Here is a 24,941-nt window from a genome sequence, read left to right on the forward strand (position 1 = left end):
TAAAGTGAAAAACACAACAATAAATTAAAAAAGCATTATAATAACATTAATTGAAATTATAACTAAAACAGTAATTCTCTGCATCTTCATATTTATAGATTTCAAACTTAAAAAAACAGAGTAAAAAGGAAATAAAAGAATTGAAGCAATAAACAAGCTGGAAAAAAAATACAAAAGCAAATAATTACATACAGTCAGATATATGTAGTAATTTAAAGCTGTTTTAATTCTTCTTAATAGTAAGTGTAACATAAAATGCCTAAACTAGAATTTTAATCTGATAAAATAAATAAAACAAGTTTGATGTCAAAAACACAACAATAAATTTAAAAAATCATTATATTAATATTAATTGGAATTATAAACAAAACTGAAATTCTCTGTATCTTTATATTTATAGATTTTAAACTTAAAAAAACAGAGTAAAAAAGAAAGAAAAGATATGAAGGAATAAACTAGCTGGGAAAAAAATACAAAAGCAAATAATTACATACAGTCAGAAATATGTAGTAATTTTAAGTTGATTTATTTCCTCTTAAATGTAAGTGTAATATAAAAAGCAGAAACTAGAATATTAAATTGATAAAATAAGTCTGAAGTAAAAAACACAACAATAAATTTAAAAAAGAATTATAATAACATTAATTGAAATTATATCCAAAACTGTTATTCACTGCATCTTCATATTTATTGATATTAAACATAAAAAAACAGTAAAAAGGAAAGAAAAGAGTTGCTGGAAAAAAAACACAAAAGCAAATAATCACATACAGTCATATATATGTAGTAATTTAGAGTTGTTTTATACCTTCTTAAAAGTGAATGTAATATAAAATGCCTAAACTAGAATTTTAAACTGATAAAATAAATAAAATAAGTCTAAAGTGAAAAACAGAACAATAAATTGAAAAAGCATTATAATAACATTAATAGAAATTATAACTAAAACTGTTATTTTCTGCATCTTTATATTTACTGATTTTAAACTTAAAAAAACAGTAAAAAAAGAAAGAAAAGAGTGGAAGCAATAAACTAGCTCAAAAAAAAAATACAAATGGAAATTTATTACATACAGTCAGATATATGTAGTAATTTAAACTTGTTTTACTTCTTCTCCAAAGTGTAATATAAAATGCCTAAACTAGAATTTTAAATTGATAAAATAAGTCTGAAGTAAAAAACACAACAATAAATTAAAAAAAGCATTATAATAACATTAATTGAAATTACATCCAAAACTGTTATTTTCTGCATCTTTATATTTACTGATTTTAAACTTAAAAAAACAGAGTAAAAAAAAAAAAAAGAGTTGAAGCAATAACCAAGCTGAAAAAAAATACATTAAAGCAAAAAATTATACAGTCAGATATATGTATTAATTTAAATTTGATTTATTTCCTTTTAAAAGTAAGTGTAATATAAAAAGCCTAAACTAGAAATTTAAATTGATAAAATAAGTCTGAAGTCAAAAATACAACAATAAAATTAAAAAAGCATTATAATAACATTAATTGAAATTATAATTAAAACTGTTATTCTCTGCATTTTCATTGATTTTAAACATAAAAAAACAGAGTAAAAAAGAAAGAAAAGAGTTGCTGAAAAAAAAAACACAAAAGCAAATAATTACATACAGTAATATATATGTAGTAATTTAAACTTGTTTTACTTCTTCTCAAAAGTTTAATGTGAAATGCCTAAACTAGAATTTTAAATTGATAAAATAAGTCTGAAGTCAAAAATACAACAATAAAATTAAAAAAGCATTATAATAACATTAATTGAAATTATAATTAAAACTGTTATTCTCTGCATCTTCATATTTACTGATTTTAAACTTAAAAAAAACAGAGTTAAAAAGGAAGAATAGAGTTGAAGCAATAGACTAGCTGGAAAAAAAATACAAAAGCAAATAATTACATACAATCAGATATATGTAGTAATTTAAAGCTGTTTTAATTCTCAAAAGTGTAATATAAAATGCCCTAAACTAGAATTTTAAATTGATAAAATAAATAACACAAGTTAGAAGTCAAAAACACAACAATAAATTTAAAAACTCATTATAATAATATTAATTGAAATGATAGGTAAAACCAAAACTGTTATACTCTGTATCTTCATATTTTTTGATTTTAAACTTTAAAAAAAAAAACACAGTAAAGAAAAAAAAAGTGTTGAAGCAATAAACTAGCTGGAAAAAAAAACATTAAAGCAAATAATTACATACAGTCAGATATATGTATTAATTTAAAGTTGATTTATTTCCTTTTAAAAGTAAGTGTAATATAAAAACCCTAAACTAGAAATTTAAATTGATAAAATAAGTCTGAAGTAAAAAAAACACAACAATAAATTTAAAAAAGCATTATAATAACATTAATAGAAATTATATCCAAAACTGTTATTCTTCTCATCTTCATATTTATTAATTTTAAACTTAAAAAAACAAGAGTAAAAAAGGAAGAATAGATTCGAAGCAATAAACTAGCTGGAAAAAAGATACAAAAGCAAATAATTATGTACACTACGATACATGTAGTAATTTAAAGTTGATTTATTTCTTCTTAAAAGTGTGACATAAAATGCCTATACTAGAATTTTAAATTGATAAAATAAATAAAAATAAGTCTAAAGTCAAAAACAGAACAATAAATTTAAAAAAATATTATAATATCATAAATTGAAATGATAGGCATAACCAAACTTGTTATTCTCTGCATCTTCAGGTTTATTGATTTTAAACTTAAAAAAAACAGAGTAAAAAAGAAAGAAAAGAGTTGAAGCAATAAACTAGCTGGAAAAAAAACACAAAAGCAAATAATTACATACAGTCAGATACATGTAGTAATTTAAAGTTGTTCTATATCTTCTTAAAAGTAAATGTAATATAAAATGTCTAAAATAGAATTTTAAATTGATAAAATAAATAAGTCTGAAGTCAAAAACACAACAATAAATTTAAAAAAGCATTATAATAACATTAATTGAAATTATAAACAAAACTGTAATTCTCTGCATCCTCATATTTATTGATTTTAAACTTAAAAAAAAAACAGAGTAAAAAAAAAAAAAAAAAGAGTTGACGTATATATTAATACTAAATTAATAGTATATATTAAGAGTATATATTAATATTTACAATATATTAATAGTAAAATAATATTTGAAAAATTATTCATATAACTATGAAAACAACAATCATTCTGTAAATAATACAATAGAGAGAATAAACAACTACTTCTCTTTAATGTAAGATTCGTGCAAAATCAAACAACAAAGTAAATTTACTTACTAGAGAAGTTCAAATATTTAAAAAAAATTATAAAGGCTTGGCATAGTTAAAATTGAAAAATAACACCAATTTGCACCACAATATAATATCATAAACTTTAAAAATCAAACATATGACGAGGAGAATACGAATACCAAATAAACATCCTAAAAATTAAGACTCTCAAATATGTCATTTCATTATTCTGCGTGTAAGATTAGTAATATGCTAAAAAGAGATCAGCTGAAAATAACATCAATTTACACCACAATATAATATCATAAACATTATAAATCAAACAATATGACCCAGAGAATACAAATATCAAATAAACATTCTAAAAATTAAGAATCGCAAATATGTCATTTCATTATCATGTGAATAAGATTGGTGATACGTTAAAAAGAGATCAGATAAAAAATATAATTAGAATAGATTTATGATACAGTTGAACCTCATTAACACGAAACTGCATAACGTGAAATATCGATTTACATGAAACACATGTTTGGTCCAGTGAGTCAACTATCAATTATTGTTGTATTTTACATGTTTAATATGAAATTTTCAAGCTGATTATCTCTTAACATGAAAGGTTGCCACTCGAATCTGGAGAAGCAAAAAAATTCCCAGGATTTTCCAGGTTTTTTCTCTGTTCTCCTTGTGGAGTGGCAACCCTGAAAGTATTTTGCACTCAAATTTTTAGCGAAATTTGAAACCAGAAAAAAAAGAGAGTAAAATGTTTTTTACCTGTTCCCTGTAACTCGTGATGGGGAGATCAGGATCGTAGTTTGCGGCTTCATTAAAGTAGAGTAGATTTGTCTGGTTTCTTCATTATGCAATTCACTGACCGCTGGTCCCTCAGTGATGGCAGTACTATTATTGTCAACATCCTCCAAGGTACTGAGGCTGACGGTTGAACCGGGCAATTCTAAGGTCTGTCTCCTGGTCAAAAACTAAAGAACAAATTGTCAAATGCTTAATCTTCAGCATGTGGGAAGGATGCACATGCTACAAAAACCAAAAAATACTAATGACCCCAGTGACATAATTTTTTCAGTTGGTTTTCTCCTCTGCAAAAATTTTTGCTCTATTTTTTATTTACATTTAATACTTTTAACTTCCACAAAGTTTTGAAAATCCTATAATTTTAATACAATATTATTTATTACAACAACGGAATCTCGAAATGAAAACAAGCATTTAGTTATCCTTTTTTGACCAGTCCAATTAGCGTGATTTCTCCATCGGTTGTTACTGCTACGGATTTCAAGATTTTTTATTATTATTTTTTTTAATGTGAGGATGATTTACAAAAAAGGAAATTATTAGTGCGGTTTTCACCCCAGGAAATTGGAGAAGGTCACCCATAATATTAGAATTAAAAAAATATTACATATTCAATTTTTTTTTAAATTATTTTATTAAAAAAGTTTTTTTTTATGTTGAAGCTTCGATTAGTTTAAATTGGTAACATGTATACAGTCAGACCTCAATATAAGGTGACCCTAAGGTACATTGCAAAAGTGACCTTATAAGCGGGGTGACCTTTTAACAGATTCATTAGCAGTTCATAACTAAGCACATAAATAGTACACATTATGATTTTTAAAAATGGTAATACAAACGAAAACAATCGGTCATAAATTAAATATTTAAGTCAATAAATTTTAACAGAATTAATAAATTAAAGAAAGTTAGATTTTTGAAAAAAAAATTAATTTTAAATAAAGCTGTTTACAAATTTCCTCAAAGTTTATAGACATACATTACATCTAACCTTATTTAAAATAATCATTTATGGAGGTTCGTCTCGTTTTTGGCTTCATTTTTCGAACAATGTTTTCTAGATTTTGTAACTTCTCAAAATGTTCCTCAGCTCCCTCATGGTTTGTAAAAAAAATTCGTTTGACATTTATTGCACTGAAGCTTTTCCTTTAAGTTACAGCTACAGTCTCAGGATCACTGTCATTGTCCACAACTTGTGAAACTTGTAAAACAATTTCAGAAATTGTAGCTTCAGAAGAGGTGGCAATTTCCGCATCAGTCAAACCATATACAGCCTCCTCTTCAATGACATGGCCACGATTTTCCAAATCTTCCATCAGAACAGATAGAGGACTATCGTCTTTTTCTTCGGTTTCGTCATCCATGATATTCAGAGAACTCACAAAACCTGCATGACGGAAACAATTTTCTATGTATGTGGTGGACACCATGTTACGTCTCAGATAAAAATGACCTTATAAGCGATAACAATTTTTAAAACTTGACCATATATCCAATAATTTGTAAGAAATAATTCCAATTCAGCCAACCGGGACTATGGAAAAGTGACCTTATATATGCGGTTGACCTTATATCGAGGTCTAACTGTATTTGTTATTACTAAAAGTATCTTGAAGAAAGATATTGTTAGTACTAAAGAGGTAAGTCGAAGAAAGACTGAAAAAATTCTGCCAACACAATTTTTAAAAAAGCTTTAAGTTCAAAAATTCAACATACTTGTTCATTCTTTTCTTTATCCAGATACTTTTTAACATAAACATAACATTAATGAATTAAATACCTTTTACTATTCAAAATTATGCGTAAACATAAACATAACATTTCAAGTTCATTTAATGTCAATCATACCTGGAAAATATTGCAGTTTTTCTGTTTTGATGACTGTAAAATTCTCTATGTGAAAAATATTTAGCGCATTATGCAGCAATTATCATGAAATTTATAGAATTTCGTAAAATCCACTGGATTTTTTCCTAGCCATGTTTGTTTAATAATGAAACAAATCCTTCATTTTTACATATTTATCATAAAGAATTTTAACAAAACAAAACACAACATTCGATTCCTTAATAATCAAATAATGGTTATTAAAATAACTTACTGCGGAATGGTAGGACGTGGAGGAGGAAACTGCTGCATATTATTGATGCCAGTACCACCTGTTGCAGTGGGTGCCACTTTTAAATCTTCCAACTGGGCATTTAGGTCAAAAAAAGAGTTAATATGGTCTAATGTGATGGACATCTTTACTAGAAATAAAAAAAGAATTTTAATACTAGTTTTTAATTAATCTACAAACTACAAAATAATACAATTAGTTTATAGAGTATAAAAGATAATACAATAAGTCTTCAATTTAATACAATTAGTCCATAGACTAAACAGGATATAACCTACAGTGTTCATTCTTAACAAAGTTGGTCCTTTTGATGAAAGATTTACTCTTTTGAGCCTATAAACCAGGGATCCCCAACCCGAATTGCTTATTGCTAGTATTAAACATGTGTACTTATTGTTTTAAAATAAATAAATTTGTATCTTGAAAATAGCCCTTAAATGTTTATTTGTAAAATATTATTAAATTGTGTCCTATTGAATTTTGGAGAAAAATTTTTTTTTCTGGAAATTAAATAATGCATATGTTAATATTCTTTTGACATTTATGAAAAGAAATTTTATCATTAGTGCGCAACTAATGATCGTGTTGTTAACACATTTGTCCATAATAATTTCACACGTGACGTGGCTTTTTAAATTTCGATATTTCAAATTATTACAATATAATGATTATCAATTTGAGAACTCACTTTTCAAGACACGTTCAATTCACTACAAATCATTGCATTTTTCAAGTAATTTTTAAACTCCAATGTTTTGTATTAAAATGACATTATTATAACACATAAATTTCAATTTCACCTTCTTCAGGTAAAATTGAATTTTATGTGTTGTGACAATGTGAACAACACATAAGACAACCATGTCCAGGTAATAAACACTGGACACGGTTGTCACTTAAATCTGGAAAAGATGTTCCCCGTGATTTCTATACACAATACATAAAAAGGAAACACAAAATAACAGTGCAAATGTGTGATCTTATATTAAGATAACTAATACTAGTTTCAATTGCTGGAAAAACTTAGAGAAATAGAGAACAGTTCAACATACATAAAAAAAAAAATAATGATACAGCAAATGAAATAGTATAGTACCTACGGCTGAACTATCTTTAAATCTTAATTTGCACATTGAAAGGTCAACATTTTGTAAAAGAAGAAAAAAAAATTCCCTGTATTTGCACAGTTTAAAATGAAACATTCAAAATTCCCTGCATTTTCCCTGTGGAGTGGCAACCCTACAGGGAGTCGTCCTCCCTGCATTATCTTCTCCCTTTACTCATACCTTCCCCCTTGTCATCAGGGGTCTGTCCAAACATTTTGTGAAAGGTCCTGTTTTTGCAAAATTGTGAAAAAATGACTTGTAATTTGTGAATATAATATAAACGTTAAGTCACTTTCTTTCAACTAGTGTACTGCTTTTGTGAATTTGTGCAAATAGGGTCCTGCAATTGCAAAAAACTTTTCCAAGAAGTTTTTAAATTGTAAATAGATACAAGATTATGCTCAACACTGTAAAATTATAATTAAAAAAATTAAATTTTCAAAAATAAACAGCAATTGCTGCTACTAAATTAGGGATGCAACATACAAATATTTGGCATTCAGCCTACACTGCTGAAAGCAGAATATTAATTTCGGACGAATAAAGAAAGAAGCGTCAGCCGAAGACAAAACTTAGTTCGTTTACATCTGCCTCCCCCGGTTTTATTCGATTAACAAAACAATAATGAAGATAAACAATTTTGTGAAGGGTCCGATTAAAAGATAAATTATTTTGTGAAGGGTCCATTTTTAAGTTAAAATATTTTGAGAAGGGTCCGCTTTTATGAAAAGATATTTTGTAAGGGCCCCTTAATGGACCCAAATTTCTTCTAAACAGACCCCTGAGATCTCAGCAAAAAATTTATGAAAACCATTTTTGCTCTAGGGAATTTAAATATTGAATGACCAAAAAAAATAAATATATATATATTCTTGGAAACAGAACTAACAAGAATCGTGTCACGTGCTTTATTATTAATAATTACAGACTATCAAAGACTAATTTTTCACAATAAAATGAACTATATCAACTAAAGAGCGCAGTAAAATTAAATATCAAATATTTGGCTTAATAAAGAATGTTTTAAATTTCACATAATTTACAAAAATCAAGTTACTATGTGAAATCAATGTCGCTTTATTAACATTTCCAAAAAATTGAGGACATTTTTACTTTTTCAAAAGGCACCTCAGGGAAGCAGGGGTAATTGCGAGCCCAAGTCAAAATTCCGGAAAATTTCTTGAGTATTAAAAAAAAAAGTTTAAATTGAAAAAAATTTAAAACAAGTTTTTTTTCCTTTTTCTGAATATTTCTTAGTTTACTTAAAATATATTTGAAATTTTACACACACCTGGAGAAGTAATTAAAATTTACAAACATTTCTTTCTTTCTTGAGTTTATGATTATAATAACTATTTACTGATAAAAAATGAATATTAATCATGAACATAAGCTTTTAAAGTATCTCTCTGGCTCTCCCTTATAAACAAATAAAATAAACTGAGTTTTTAAGTTCCACCTTTGAAAATTTGATCTCCGGAAACTTCGGTGATCAACGATTTTTTGAAACGTCTGAACCTTCAATCCCCGGTAACTCCAGGATCACTGTTACCGAAAAATCCGGATTTTTTCCAGAGCACAATCAGTCCTGGGGAAGTCCCCCTCTGATGATATTTCTCTATTGTGATCTGCCAGGCTAACTACAATAGCCGAGGTGCCACATTTTTTAATAGGAAATATTTAATGTAAAAGTTTAAAGGGATCGGAAGTTGCCAAGACTAAGGGGGAAAATTCCCCCTGGGTCCCAAACTTCCAGCCCGACCCAGAGCTAAGTTAACAGATAAAAGAGCCAAAGCGTAATGCCTCAAAAGTCCTCCCTATTGCTTTGATTAAAAAGAATCAAGCGTCAGGGTGCATTGCCAAATTATTCAACAAAAAATAAGCACCTTTTAAGCACTTTTTAAGCACTCAAATAATATTTTTCAAAAGCACTTTAAAAAAATCCCAATTAGGCAGAATTGGAAAGTGTTTGACAATTGACGGCTTTATCTGGTTTTAACAGTCATTTCAAAAACAAAAACTTTCGGCATTGTTTTAGACAATTGTCACAATTTTTAATCATATAAATCGAATGGCATTTTAATACGCTACGGACTGACGATATGCGGAAATAGATTGGAGTTGAATTAATTGCGAAAACGTTGAATAGAACAATGTGAACAGTGTCTCTCTGCATACTTCGTAGCGAAATTTAACACGGTAAAGGAAAAATCTCATTTAGGAAAAGGGAAATATTAAGCACTTTTTAAAAACATCCAATGAAAAATGCACCTTTAAGTACTTTTTACAAACGCTACGCACCCTGAGCGTGTGAAGAGGTTTATCCTTTCTCAAATAAACACAAAACAGAGATTGTTGCATAATTAAAAACAGTTGAAAGTCATTCCTTGCTTCGGAGACCACCTTACTTATGAGGAAACAAACGCTCAAACAATTAAGAGGCTTCACCCTGAGTAACAGAATTGAAATGACAGCATGCAACTCCTCGCAACGTTGCAAAAATGTGGTGTTTATAATGCAGGCGTCGTTTTATAGAGGACAGGACTTAAATACAGCGTGGAAAATATTCACAAAAATCTGCTTCGTAACCAATTTAGCCGTAAATATCACGCCACTGAAAATTCCGCTGAAACAATTGGCAAATCTCATAACTAATAATATAGTTTAGAATCATCCGAAGTTTACTACCTAACTACAGTTAACAAGCATAGAATATTACAAAATGCGGAATAAAAATTACCAGAATAAATGTTTGTACCTTTACATTTTTCCAACCGAAATTCAATACCCAAAAAGTCCAACTTTCGTATAAAAATGATGGTAGAATTGATGATGACCGTCGTGCAGTTTTGGAACTCTTTGCAGTATTTCGCTTATAGCTCGCTTATTGCAGAACGAGTGATAGGCTGTAGTTGTAGTACATTTACGTCGTACAAGAGCTGCACAAGAGCTAAAAAATTTATTTCCTACATGTAGGATCCCCAAAAATATAGAAAAACGCATTAAAAACGCATATAATGCAAAATAAGCGAAAGAAAAAGAAGAGAGAAATTTTTTTGCAAAGTTGCTACAACTGGGATTCGAACCTGTTACCCCCCGCTCCAACCATGAGTTACTAGTCCGGTGCTTCGACCACCCGAACACGTGAAGCCTGCCGCAATTTCGCTTCAAAAGCCCTCTCATGGTCAGCTATGCAATAAACCTTTGGGGCCCACAATGCCCTCCCCCTAATTCACCTATAAAAGATTCCTCCGGCAGGCATGTTTGAACCACGGACCCCAACTTAGGGTCCGAGTTCAAAAATTATAACTTAATATTAAAGGCAGTTTGACGGCTTCGAAATTCGAACCCCACCCTGCCATTTTATTTTATTTTTTATTATTATTCCATTATGAGTTCCTTAACAAAGAAAGATGCTCGATTTTACACATAGAACACCTTACGATTGATAAACTGTCGAATATATTGTAAAAATATTTTAAAATAATGTAAATAAACCAATTTTCCTTGATTTTTCAAGTTTTTACCCATTTTTCGCTATTTATCCAATTTAAAAAAATTATTTCCTACATGTAGGACCCCCTAAAATATGGAAAATAATGTTAAAAAAAGTAATATAATGCAATTTAAGCAAAAAAAAAAGAAAAGAAATTTTTTTGAAAAGTTGCCGCAGCTGGGATTCGAAACTGCGCCTCTTTGGCCCAGCAGTGAGTTACTACTCCAGTCTCTTGACACAAGACCGCTCGAACACGGAACATCAAAGCAACGGGAAAAAAAGAACTGTTAACAAGTCAACTTCGCACTACTCAATCCCGTTCGACGGACCATGGGCTAGAATCCCCTTGTCGTCAGGTTAACCGTGGGAGGTTTTCATGGATTTCCTTTCCATGTAACTCAAATGTAGGATACTTCCATCATAAAGTCCTTCACGTAGGCAAATTTCTCCCAAAACTTGATCCAGGAGTTCCCTTGTCTTCTGGATTTGGTTAAAAATCACAAAACAACTGAGTTGAACAGTAGTAGTCGTGAACACACAAAAAAAATCGGATCGGCTGTTAAATAAAATTAAGACAAATACATAGAAGGTCTTCTGTGGTAAACGGATCATGGGTTAGAGTCCCCTTGCAGTCAGACTAACCGTGAGAGGTTTTTGCGGTTTTCCTCTCCATGCAACTACAATGCGGGTTAGTTTCATCAAAAAAGTCCGCAACGGAGGCTTTCTCCAAATATATGTTCCAGGGGTTCTCTTGTCAGTTGGATTGGATTCAAAATTACAAGGCTACGGTGTTGAACATTCAGAGTCGTAAATACCACGAAGAGAATTGGGTCGGCTGTTTAACGGCAGCTCTAATACAGAGAAGGGTGGCCGAGGGGATAGGGCACCTGCCTCTTAATGAGGTGACCTGGGTTCGATTCCAATGATAGCTGGTCGATTCGAACTCAGCACCCAGCTCACACCGACCACAGTTCAAACGAAAAATATCCTCAGTGGTAGGCGGGCCTTGAGTTAGAATAATCGTTAGACGTTAGGCTAACCGTGGAAGGTTTTGCTTTCCTTGTAACGCAAATACGGATTATTTGCTTCAAAAAAATCCTCCACGACGGCAAAATTCTCCCCAATTCCTGAACTAGGAGTTCCCTTATCTTCTGGATTGGGTTCAAAATTACAAGGCTACGGAGTTGAAGATTAATAGTCGTAAACCCTAAAATTGGGTCGGCTGTTCAACGACGCTAACAAAATAAAATACTGAGAAGGACAGTGTGAAGATAAATCCAGGGTAAAAGCGGGATTCAAACCGGCTAACTCTACGCTTAGAATTAGATTATTTATTCTAATTTCAGCTCTTTTTTTTAGATGTTTAGTCTGCCGCACAATGTCCCGCAGTGGACTGATCGTTAAGACACGGTTCCCAGCAGATCACCGAAGTCAAGCATCACTGGCTACGGTCAGTGTGCGGGTGGGTGACCACTTGGATCAGTCTGCGTAGGGACCGAGGGTGTGCGGTATTGGTCCTCGTTAAACTGTTCTACCGTAAAGTGCTCGACTTCACGTGCAGGTCGTCGGGCTACCGAAGCAGAGGATCAAAATTGTGATGTCATGTCTTCGGATCATCCTCAGGGATGTGCAACTCAGGGATGTGCAGGGTGTGCTCATTGTGCAACTCTAGTGCGACGTAAATAAACAGCAACAACAACAAAATCAAAAAAACAAAAAGCTGAAAAAAAGTCATAGAAAACTAGTAAGCTGAAAGCGGAAAAAATACTTTTACACAATCCTTCAAAACTGATTTAAATATTATTATTGTTTTTTTTTTTTGTAGTATCATCGAGAGTATTTTAAATTAAAAAAATTCAAAGTTCGAAAGTTTTTTTAAACTATAAATTTCGGGGTGCACATCCCCAATGAATTTAAATATTATATAATAAAGTATATAATAAATATTATATAATGAAATTATATATTATTATTTCCGTCCCTTCAAGTAGCATTTTAAATTATACAGGGATATATTCGTATGCTGATCTGTATTCGTATGGTGCAATCAAATTCACAAAGACGTGATTCAACCCAGGTGATCCAGGAAAAATAAAGTAGGAAAATTATCTGCAGGGATAGGGGATGTGGTCAGTGGTATGTGGATATCATCAGATTGAAATAGTATTTCAATTTTTACTTTATTTAGGTCGATAGTCCACTTGTTAATTTGAGAATAATAATTATAGATTATTATTGCCGCTAACTTTATTGGATTTACCAGTACATTTCTGAATCTTGTCAATTCCTCCTGCTCTATTGGTTTAATAAAAATTCTCCTTTTTGAATATAATGAAAATTCTCTAAAATTGAGTAAATTTCCGTAAAAAAATCCTGATGGAAATAGAATTTTTACACAATTTATTGCTTGCTTGAATATTTAAATAAGTATTACAAACACATAATCAATGGAATCTCATTTAAAGTATTTCAATTATATTCATTCGGAACTCTCCTTTTAAATTAATTAAAAAATCTTTTAAATATTAATAATAAATTAGTTGTCTATTACTATTTGAAATTCTACTAAAAATCATTTCAAGTTCATTTAATATTAATCATAACTGGAAAATATTGTAGACCATTCATAGCTATAAGTATAATAAAGTTTTTGTACTTTGATGTCAAAAAATTCCTAAAATTCTTTGTATGTAAAATATTTAGTATCTTATGCAACGGTTATCATAAAATTTAAATTTTGTGAAATCTACTGGATTTTTGTCCCATCAATGTTGTCAGTTATAAATATTAAATTGAAAATAGTAAATGAGATTATAAGAGATATACTAGCTGAATACCCGTTCTTCAGATAGGGTGAATAAAAAAGGAAAAGAATCAATAAATCAGTACTGAGAACTCAACGCAATAGTGCTGAAAATCAAAAGGCATATACAACACAATTAAAGAGCTTAATGGAAGAACCAGGTGAATGACAATTTTAAGGGAATTAATAAATTAGAAAAAATTACAAAGTATTTGTGTCAATATGGGTATGTTTAATGTAACAGAACTGTTTTTGCTTTTATCTTAACTAATACATATTTGTTTTTAATATGCTTTGCATGATTTTTATTTCAAATACTTGGCAGTGGCAAATAAAATGAAGCAAAGAATTATTTGTCCCATATTCTAATAAATTAATAATGAAATAATTTGGGTGCAATTTCTTTTTTCATTCTAAAAATGTCACTTACCTGGTTCTTCCACTAGTTTTTCAATTAATATAGCTAAAATAATTTAAGTTTTTTAAAAATTTAATATTACATGTTGTAATCACTGGTGGCATTATGTTAAAGTAAGCAACGCTCCTTGTTAGTAATTCGTACCATTGAAATAAAAATTAAATGTATTTAGCATCACTTGGCATACACTATCTTAGCTACCAGTGGAAAAAAATATTTTCCGAAACTACGGAAAACGAGCTGTAGAATTTTTATCAAAACCAATTCACCAATCACCATAATAACAGCAGTACATATTACTCTCAGTGATAAATATGAATTAAGCCTCAGTTGTGAAAGGATATTTTTTAGGATTTTCTTAAACTAATTTCCCTTTAATCTTCCCTCCATGAGCTTGGCTTTTTAGCACATAGCTTATTTGATTTGATTTTAATTAATACACATTATTATTAATTGAGCACATAGCTTATTTTATTATAATTAATACACATCAATATTAATTGAGCATTGGTGTCAATAATAACATGCTGATTTTTTTGGGGTTGCTCAAAACATGAATAAATATATTTTCTCTTCATTTTTGCTTTTTAGTTCATAAGTTGCTTTTTTAGGTAAAACAAATTACCAACATTAATTAAGCAATTATTGTAATCAATGATTGTATGACGATTTCTTACGTTTCTTCTGGAAAAGTAAAGGCTTTTACTCCATTAGTTTTGCTTTCTAGTACAAGGCTTATATCTTTTATTTCAATATGCATAAATTACCTTAACTAATTTAGCATCATTGGCATCAATTTTTAACATTTCTCCTAAATGAATAGTACCACTTTCCCATTAATTTCGCTTTTGAATACATAAATTAATTTTTTTCTATTTTACTGTTGGTTTTAAATAAGTAATTTTTTAGAAACATGTTTAAAAGAATTAAAATAAACAAAATGATACTGCATAGTATCAGACAAAGTATACATTTGGCGACATAAACCAAGCATGCTACCATACAATGTTCATTGAATTTATCTGACATAGGGAATATAGAATAATTAAATATTTAAATATGTGCACTAAACTATTTTTTTTGATTAAATAGAGCTATAAGCTGACACTTATCATTAATGTTATCTTTTAAATATGTGAAAAATTGAGTTGTTAAATTTATAACAATGGTTATTGCTTATCCAATCACAAAATTCCATTTCGTTTTTCGCTCATCCTATTAGAACAATTTGCCGTAAAATGTTTTAATGTCGACAGTGACCTTCCTCATTCTGTATCCCAAGTTTCATAGCTTTCGGTCAGATGGTTTAGGGGTCTATAAAGGACACACACACACGGACAATAATTTTTATGTGTACAGATGACTACCTATTGTTTAATTTTCTGAATTGCTTTGTATTTTAAAGTTTGACCAATAACTCTGTAATATATTAAAGTTATATTGCATAGTTCAATATTTCTTTTGACTAAAATGAAATTTTAAAATTTCTCAAATATGGCTGATTTTTAATAATATAATTATTCTTATTATTTAAAAAAAAAAATAGAATTAATACAGATGAAAGCTAAATATAATCTTGAATTTTTTTTCTTAAAAAAAAAGAAATTAAAAAAAAAAGGCAAATTTGTTTTAAGTGAAATAATTTTATGAATAAATTTAGAGTAAAATTTATAGTTTTAGTTATATCACTTATATTAAATTTACAAACTCACTACAAATAAACAAAACCTGTTTAAAAACTTCAGCAAATTTCATAAATTTTAATTTAATTTTCTGCGATAATTGACGATCTCTTCCATTTAATACAATTTATCTTAATACATTGAATAAAATTATTTTTTCTTCAAAATGCACCAATTTTAATTTAAATGATTTAATATAATGTCTATTTTATTACATTACACATTGCTAACCTTTATACATTACTTTTTTAATTCAAATATGTCTCATTTTAATCAACATTGATTTTATGCATTGTTTATCATTTTAATGAGACATTGTATCATAAACTAAATATTTATAGTCTTTTAAACTATTTACTCTGAAACTGACATATAAGTTTCAAGTTTATTTGTGAAAATTAAATATAAAATTATATTATTCTCAGAACTATAAGCAAAACAAATCTTGTTTACATGCCTTAAAAAGAACAAAAAATTCTAAAAGCCCCAATTTTGGATATTTATCCAATGCAAGAGTAAATGCTTGGGTAAATAACCTACCCCCTGGGTATTTACCCGTCTCACATCTATAGTTGCAACCTCACTAAATCAAACCTCATCTCAACTTTAAAAGTTTTTTTGAAGATTTTTCTTTCAAATTTTTTATTTCAAAATTATTTTTTCTTATAAACATTAAAATATTATAAAATGTAAATAATATTTTATATTATTTACATTTTTTATATAAATTTAAGAAAAATCATTTATTGAAATTTTTTTATGAACTGGAAAACAGTTAATTTGAAAGAAATAATGTAATTTTTTTAATGAAACAAGACGGAAAAAATGTTTGGCGTTTTCTTTCATTATTAAATTTAGTTGATGCATTATTTGATTTTGTATAAATATTTGCATATTTTTTAGGCCTTTATTTTTAAATATTAGGTCCCTGAACACCCATTATTTTAGTTAAAATTTAGTTATAGTCCTATCATTAAAGTTTGCAATTCTAAGCAATGAAAAATCAAAAACATTATTGCAGTCAAAAGAATCACTGCAAAAGAAACTTGGACTGAAATCATTAAAACACATTCAATTGCTGGAGAAAAAAAAGAAAAAGATTTAACATTATAAAAAAAAACTGTTTGATTATTATTTCTGAGAGCAATCAAACGGATCTTTTTGTGCATCTTAAGTGCATTTTAAGAGTGTTTTTTGTTTCCTTTTTCCTTAAATATTAATTTGAAATTCCTAATGTGTACTTTTTCACATTATATTTGACAAGTCTTATAAAATGTCTAATTAAGAAAAAATGTATGGTTAATCTTGCTAAATTTTTGTGTTACGACTTTTAATTGTGTGTAAGAATACTTTTTTTAAATCCTTATTTTCATGTTAAAAAATTCTTTTTGTCATAGAAAATTTCTTCTTATCAAGTTTTTTTTTTATTAGGGTAAGCTAAATAAGTAAGATCCAAGCTAGAGTGAAGGTGTACAAAAATGCATAAAAGTGTATGTTGTAAATGTGCAAAAATAGTGTCTTATTGCTGTTAAGATGCAATGTATGTTATTTTTAAAAGTAGAACTCTATTCTAAATTTATAAATTTTAGAAATGTTTTAAACAAATTTTAAAGGAAATATCAAGCAGGACTTTTTACTTTCTACTTTACAGTGTAGCATTTATGATCAGTATAAGAAAAAATGCACCTTAAGGTTTAACATTTTATTTTTATTTATTCAGTTTTTGATATAACTTAGTAATAATAATTTTTTTTTGTTATGAGACAACATAGATAGTAACCGAAGGCAAGTTAACTACTCTACTGACATTATTAACTTGTCTTTGAAATTTTGTAAAATTTTCTTATTTCAATAGAATGAAATACATTAAAGGACTATACTCTTATGTCTGGACATAGAGGAACAATGTTACATTTTTTGTTATTCAGCATAAAATAACATAATTTTTAGGTATTTTTCTGTGAAGTTATTTTAAAAAAAAATGTGAAATATTCGTGCCAGATTCTTGTTTTTCTTCTGATTTTTCTGAAGTCATTTTTCAAATTTTACTACATTTTTTTTCCTACGTGAGGAGAATGCTTAGGAGAAATCTCTCACAGGAATTTACAGTAGGTAGTTGAAGGCATTTACGTTGCAAAGTATTTATATATTTAAGAAATAACTTAAGATTCTCTTTTTTCATCAAACTGTCTCAAGGTCAAAAGGATGGTGCACGTCCAGTGTCTTCTAGATTTAGATGCCCACCGAAAAACAAGACTCCGCCCGCCCTGCCCCCCAAAACGGGTGATTTTTTTTTATTTTTAGTTATTATTTTTTTTTTTTTAAAGTTCCCAATAGCTCAAGTAATTTATGTTTTCAATTCTGATTATTAGTGTGCTGAAAGAAGAAATACATTTAATTTCATAAATTACTTAAATTTTAATTACTTAGATAAATCAAACTTAAACTACTTTTATTAAAGCTAGATCTACTTTTGCTCTGAACACTTCATATATGTAACCTATTTTTTTACATTTCTAAACGTCTAACTCTTTTTTTCTTATCATATACATTTTTTCTAATTGTTTTATAAAGAATCCGGCGTGGATTCAAAACCCCTTAAGTTTAATGGCTGTGTGAATATTGAAAAGGAATTTAATTTCTTTTTTTTTTCAATTTATAATTAATTATACTTTTTTTTTAAAAAATGATTTCTTATCTAAATAAATTTATTTTTCATTTGGCAAAATTGGTACTCTGTTTTTATAATTTATTTTAAGTTTTGAGTTTGATTAAAAAATAATAGCTTCTATAATTTGTTTTGTAATTAGTTTGTAGTAATTAAATCATATTAAGCTGTTTTTAATGGTATTAAGAATTTTTATTGCAGTATTGTTAAGTAATATTAAATATTATTTGTACATTTTAGAGTTCAGATCCTTCAACGTGAAAAGAATTTTAAAATAAAAAATCTTATTGAAATAAAGTTTATAATATGTAATATATATCTTTTAAACAAATATGATTTTTATGTACCCTGATAAAATTCTTCTATGTTTCGTTCAGGGCTGCTACAACCCTAAACACGAAATTACCTGGCATGGTTTTTTGTATAGCAAGTTAATTATTTGTGTACTAAAACTACTTTGGCAAAAAGGCCTTAACTAATAAATTTGTTAATTAAAAATTAAAGTTTTTTTTATATAGAATTTATATATACTTAATAAGTCGGGTTAATTTTGGTTTATTAGTTTGCATTAATTAAATAATATTAAACTTTTTATTATTACTGGTATTAAGAATTTTAGTACAGTTTTATTGTTAAATGGTATTGAGTATTTATAAATCTTAGTAGAATTTTAATCATTAAACGCGGGAAAAAATTCTTAATTGAAATAAAAAATTACACTCTTAAATCTGGTTTTTTTTTTTTTTTTTTTTTTAATTTTTATTTATTTATTTTTTTTTGTAAGTTGTTTTTGCTAAAATATAGGTGCAGAAAAATCTTAATTACTAATCTTGTTAATTTGTATGACAGAACAGGAAAACTTAACAGATAGTTTATGTTTTCTCAGAATTAAGAAGAAACTTCGAAAACCCATTTTTTTTTCAAAATAGATTCAAATAAATGTAAAATTCGCCTCATCGATTTAGATTTTTTTTAAAGCTCGCAAGAAAATATTTTTGTTCGTTGCTTATTTGATTTGATTTGCCTGATCAAACAAAATATTTTTAGACATCAAAATTTAATTTTTGAATGATCAAAATGTAAAAATAAAAATTTAAAATGCAAAATGTCAAAGTGAAGTGTACATTGATGTACACTTCAAAAATGCAATATCACGATTAGACTGAATATTTTTGTTTAAATTCGTGAAAGAGGGTTTTTACGGTGCAAAAGTGACTTTTAAAATTTCTCTTTTATAACATATTTTATATTCATTATTTCAAAAGAGGTGCCAATAAGTTAAAAATTATACATTTTTGCCTTTTTTTGATATTACCTTTTGCTTTGTATATTTTCAATTAACCAATATTAGGCTTAAACAAATACAGCATGTCTTCATGGAACTAGTTAAGAAAATGGTGGTATGGGTAGTGTGGATAATGACTCTGTTCAACTTCCAATGGAATAAATGTTTATTGGTTAAATATATAACTCAATTGATGCTATGCATTTCCTAAATCAAAATGATTTTGTAGAATAATATACCTTTACAGTTAGTGATTTCAATATTTAACACAAAACCTTAAGATTAATTCATCCCTTAAAGGTTTTAAGAAAATTTAAAGGTGATGTTTTATCAAGTTTGATAAAAGAATACCATTCAATATAGATAAATGAAAGAATTTTTGCCATACATTAAATTAAAACAGCAAATGGTTCTCTTTTGACAGTTGTTTTCATTGAGGGAAATATTACTAAACCATGCGCTCCTCATTTGAACCATTTCATCATCAAGTTAAAACTATGGTTATTGCAACTGATTCAATTTTAAATTGATTCATGCTATCAAATAAAATCGAATTGAATACTAATTTTTAATAAATTGATTTTGTTTAAAATGTCATTTTTAGTTAAGTGAAATGCCCTCCATAAGGCTTAGATTGTAATTGATTTAATTTTATCTTTAGATATACCTTTCTGAGTTATGATAAATGACTACTTAACAAATTATCAAATTTGTCACTAGCACCTTAGTTTGCCCACATTAGTCCTGTGTAGTAGAGCTACTGAGGATAAAAACAGCTCTTTTATATCTATAAAAAATATTACGGAATAACTAAGCAACTTTGTAATTCTAGATATAAACCAGAATACAGGTAAACATTCAGATTATTAGTGAAAAAAATTCTTGACTAGTTAGAATTTGAAAGATTTTTTGATAAGATTTTTTGACAAATTTGAAAAAAATGTATCTCTCCAAAATGAACCTCCAGAAGAGAACTAGTCTATGTTACTTCGTATAACCGAACCCTCATCTTTACCCTCCTTTAAAATATTTCACCTTAAAAAGTTCTTTAATAATGTTTGAATAGTAAACTAAAAAATTTTTATGTTTTCAGCACAATTTGGACACTCCTCTGAGAATTGAGAACATTGATATTTCTTCTGGCGTTCTCTTTATGATCATGATACTAAAATGGTGTATGTTGCTGGAAAGGTCAAATATTTGTTTGTTTTTCTTTCGTTTAGAGCCTCAAACAAAATGATGCTTTTTATTGAATAATATGCTATTTTTATAACTATTAAGAATTTGGAACTTCACAGTTCTTAGTTATTCTGATATTCTTGATATTTCTGATCATATTTTGTACCCATTTTTATCTTTTTTGTCATGATGTTCCTGATTTTTGTGTGTATTCAGAACATTCCATTTTCTACAAATAAAAATCATGTGTATAATTACTAAACTGCCCATAAGTTTGAATTTTCCATTATTTTGGGAATGGTCAAATTAATTTTGAAAAATTTGTATTTTCAACCCAGCATCGTTTTATTTTATGTAAGTGTGCTTTTAAAATTCGCAATATTTGATGATTCAAATTTATGGACTGCTCATTTAAATGCACGATTAAGTCATACAACCTTCCCTGCAGGATACTTTGTTTCAAATTATTTAGGAATGCAGTCACTTTACGAAAAGGATACTCAATAAATCTTATGTAATGTAAAATTTTTATGGTGAAAAATTCAAGGTTCATACACTTATTTATGCAAATGCAATAACAAACATTGAACATTTAAAAGTCATATTGATCTATCTCTTTTATCTGATTTTAATAATATTTGATTCTAATCATGTCATAACAATTTCGAATGGGAAATTGAGGTATTATCCACTAAATTAATTTTGTACAAAAGTGTTAAGAAACACAATCACTCTGCTTTTGTTTCAAGATTATTGAAACCCTACTTTATACTTATTTGATTAACACATTGACTGCCGCGTCACCCATCTTCAGGTAACAGCATAGTTTCTGATCAGGCCACGTCACCCGTATGGGGGTGATGCTTATTTGCGATGACTCCTTGCGAAGGATATTCGTATGTATTTTAAAAGATATTTCACAGAACATAACAAAACTATTGAATTTTTATAAAAGTAATACAAAAATGATTTATTAAGGAAATTATTGTGAACCTCATAAAAGCTTTCTTGTTCACTTCTATCTGACTCACTAAATAGTAAGTTTTCCTTTTATTATTTTTTTTTTTGAAATTTCATCTAATTAGAGTAAAAACTTTAAGTTATATTCCTCTTTACTCAGCAAAGATTCAAACTGATCATGTGAAGTTGCGAGATGAGAAGCAACAGATTCAAATAAACAGGCATGATATCATGGAAACAAAACGGACCGAGATATTGTTCTTGTGACCTCCAGGGACTCATATTATTAAAATATCGTTGGGACTTAGCAGAATACACTTCATACTCTTGGCCTGAAGGAGATTTCACTGCAAATGCATGCGGCAGTCGATGTGTTAAGGAAGTCTTAAACTCGATTACAAAATTTAATTAAATATTGGTATGAGGAAATGTTAACTGATTGATACTGATTATTTTTTTTATTACAATGTAACAGCACTGCAAAATTTTATATGTATTGATTTAAAATTTTATGTGTATTGATCTCTCTATATGTATTATGAATTGTTCAGTACTCCATTAATAGAACTATACTGGACAGGGCCGGATTTAAGCTTCATGGGGCCCTAAGCTACTGAAAATGATGGGGCCCTCATAAGTTCAATTCTATTTTTATAAACCTAAAGTAAACTGTCATTATATTTTATTATTGAATGTTAGCAATATATTATTAGAGAATATGATATTACTTGATTGTTAAATATATTGATTGTGAAGAGACTATAATGTAGAACCTTTCTTTTATTGCACATATTTTTTGAACGAGGAAAAAAAGTTACAACAGAAGCACATTTTAAGCTCGTCATAAGCTTAGAGTAAAAATTTGGCATGCTGGAAGGTCATATTAAACAGTTTTTCTTTTCTTCTGAATATATGTCATTTGAAATTTTAAATGATTTTTTTGCTAATTTTTTTCTAAATTGTTTTTTTCTTACTTTACATTTTGCTTGGCTGCTCAAAATTTATAAGATTTAGAAATGTGACATTATGAAAGTGTATAGAAAATATGCAAGGAGTTTCAAAGAATACAAGAAAATACAATTTGATTATTAGTTTCACTTTTTTCTTCATAACAGCCATTGAACAACAAACTTAATTTTGAGTTTACCACTGTTTAACTCTATAGTCTTGTAATTTTAAACCCAATCCAGAGGACAAGGGAACTCCTGGATCAGTACCTAGAGGTATTGATTTGTTGGGAGAACTTGAAGGACTTTGTGACCCTGACAGATTTCACATCCACCATTTTGTACATAGGTACTCTTCAGCCGGCTGGATTCGAACTCCCATTCTCACAATTCACCAACCAGGCTATCCTGGCAAAATTATTTTATTTTATAACCGTCATTGAGAGCCACGATGGCTCAGGGGATAGAGCGTTCGCCTTCCAATAAGGTGAACAGGGTTCGATCCCGGGGATGGCTGGTTGATACGAATTCTGCATCCGGCTTGCGCTGACCACAGTGCTGACGTGAAATATCCTCAGTGGTAGATGGATCATGGGTTAGAGTCCCCTTGCTGTCAGGCTGACCGTGGGATTTTCTCGTGGTCTTCCTCTCCATGTAACGCAAATGAGAGTTAGTTCCATCAAAAAGTCCTCCACGACGACAAATTTCTCCCAATACTTGATCCTGGAGTGCCCTTGTTTTCTGGATTGGGTTCAAAATGACAAGGTTACGCAGTTGAACATTAGTAGTCGTAAACCCAAAAATTGGGTCGGCTGCTCAACGACGGTTATAAAATAAAATATAACCGTCATTGAACAGCTTACCCAATTTTGAGTTTAAGACTACTAATGTTCAACTCCGTAGCCTTGTCATTTTGAACCCAATCCAGCACACAAGGGCACTCCAGGATCAAGTATTGGAAGAAATGTTTGCCATCGTCGATGACTTTTTGATGGAACTAACCCACATTTGAGTTAGGAGACGAAAAACCACGAAATCTACCCACGGTTAGTCTGACAGCAAGGGGACTCTAACCCATGATCCGTCTACCACTGAGGATATTTTGCACCAGCATTGTGGTCGGTGCGAGCCTGGTGTGGAATTCGTATCAAGCAGACATCACTGGGATTCGAACCCGGGCCACCTCACTCGGAGGCAAATACTCTATCCCTTGAGCCCATCTTCACTGAGTAATAACTCTGCGGGTGGCACCAATTTATTGATTTGCCAAAATTTAGTCATCTTAAAAATGCAAATAGTAACTCATTCGCGATTTCTGCAAAAAATGGAAATAAACCGTTCTTCCTCTTAATCTGCAATGATTAATGAGAAGCAACCACGATGGTTGGTGAGCAAATTGAACAAGAGATGTAGTTTTTTAAATATTAATTTCTTTTAACATGCATACATTAGAAAAAATAAGAAAAACATTTTATGGTATTAAGGAATAAAGATTAAAAACTGTCATCAACTGAAATAGAACCCCCGATCTCTCGGTTCTGCGTTAGATTTCATAATCATCAGCCCCACCTATACACAACTCCCTATCGGGTTTTTTTTTATATCTATTTTCTTCAAAAATTTAATAAATAAAGAGTAATTTAGATTTTTGACATTCTTGATTTTTTTGAAAATTTCTGGATATGTTCTTTATATAAAACTATTAGACACGAGTTTTTTATTCTTCAATTTTGCGAATAAATTTTATTTTGTAATATCAAAATCGAAGATCCTCTGAAATTTTGAGAAAAACACAACTGTTTGCATGCGGCAATACACAGTACCTTTTCTGAAATGTGAACCATGGTACTGACCGCACTGAGAAAAAAAAGTATAGTCAAAACTATTAGAATATAGTAACATTTACGGTATCTGTGCAAGGACCAAAAAACGGTAATTTTTTTCCGTAACGATTTGGCTATGACTTAACATAAACATTAAATTAACATAATAAAAATAACATAATGAAAATGAAATTAACATAATAAAAATATAGTTTTTTACCTTGCTGTTCGGTAGTAAATGTGGTAAAATTTGGTAAATTTTTTCATGATAGAAGCAATTCCAAACTGTGTTCTATGGAAATTCAGTGTTCCGTGGAGAGTTAAAGAGGTTCCACGAATTAGTATTTTTTATAACCAGAAAAAATACATTTATAACTTCCAGTTAGTACTTT

General features: G+C 28.9%; 1 protein-coding gene across 4 annotated transcripts in view; it reads right to left on the reverse strand.

Moving 5' to 3' along the window:
- Window positions 1-10,203, reverse strand: part of LOC147816835 (ATP-dependent RNA helicase TDRD9-like) — a 52,095-nt gene extending 41,892 nt beyond the window's left edge. For 2 of the 4 annotated variants that reach the window (XM_087151667.1, XM_087151675.1), the window contains exons 1-3: window positions 10,047-10,203; window positions 6,165-6,312; window positions 4,025-4,230 (exon numbers count right to left, since the gene is read on the reverse strand). The gene's annotated coding sequence lies outside the window, so the exon portion shown is untranslated. Of the gene's footprint in view, window positions 1-4,024; window positions 4,231-5,054; window positions 5,451-6,164; window positions 6,313-9,589; window positions 9,985-10,046 lie in introns of those variants that run through there. The other 2 variants (XR_015429194.1, XM_087151671.1) reach the window with 2 other exon arrangements.
- Window positions 10,204-24,941: the final 14,738 nt, after the last annotated feature.

The sequence above is a fragment of the Parasteatoda tepidariorum genome, chromosome 1 (assembly GCF_982258835.1).
Source record: "Parasteatoda tepidariorum strain Cologne lab strain chromosome 1, Ptep-v5.0, whole genome shotgun sequence".
NCBI classification, from domain to species: Eukaryota; Metazoa; Arthropoda; class Arachnida; order Araneae; family Theridiidae; genus Parasteatoda; species Parasteatoda tepidariorum.